This window comes from Mandrillus leucophaeus, unplaced genomic scaffold (genome assembly GCF_000951045.1).
Source record: "Mandrillus leucophaeus isolate KB7577 unplaced genomic scaffold, Mleu.le_1.0 Scaffold14, whole genome shotgun sequence".
Classification (NCBI taxonomy): Eukaryota; Metazoa; Chordata; class Mammalia; order Primates; family Cercopithecidae; genus Mandrillus; species Mandrillus leucophaeus.
Window position 1 is genome coordinate 266,697 of NW_012101365.1, and position 890 is coordinate 267,586.

Genomic DNA, 890 nt, shown 5'->3' on the forward strand with positions numbered 1-890 from the left:
GCGGGACGCGGCGGGGAGGCTGAGCAAACGGCGCCCGACGCCGATGCCAGCACTCCCTTCCCCTCCCCCATGACAGCTGAGGACAGCCGGGCTCTGAGCCTCGCGTCCAGTTGCGAGGAGGCAAATGCCTCTCTGGCTTCTTAGCCCCTCAGACTATTCGGGAAGTTGCCCTATGGTTTTGTCTCTCCCCCGAACCCCATAAATTACTAGACACCCAGGACTGAAAATGCACGTTCAATTCCGAAAGACCCTCCTCCCGAAATACCGTGAACTACAGGGCTCGGGTGCGCAAAACACCTAGAAAAGGGTCTTTTTTCAACCCAGAATAGTTTTGAAAATCGCATACTGTATGGATCATCAGCGACGCCTCAAAACAATTTTTTTTAAAATCCCCAGATCTGGACACAAACTTGCTAAATTAAGGTTCCAGTGAAATGTTTTGTCATTTGCTCTAGAAACATTGTGCGAGCTTCAGGTGTTAGGATGTGGGTTTGGAATTTTCTGTGGTGTGTTTAATCCTCAAAGACATTAAATAACAGCATGGTTACACTCCCGGCAAGCGAGCAAAGGTTATCCTTGCCACCACAGCACCTGCAGAAGCACAGTGGAACTCAAATATTTTGCTTCCTGAGTTCTAAAATGGCTTCTGAACTGTCCAGAGGTACCAGCACATAGGAGCAGGGGGACCGGAGACCGGGGGAGAGATTGTACGTTTAAAAAAACTACACAGATACTATTACACTTCAATTGTTCCACCTCACCTTTCTCCCCCAGCCCTCATCCTCATCGGACAAGGAAGAATTTTAGTGTAGGCCTGTTCAATAATTCTAAATACAGCCTTTTTCTCTTCTCTCATGTCTCCCCCCACCACCAAATAAAAACAAAAACAA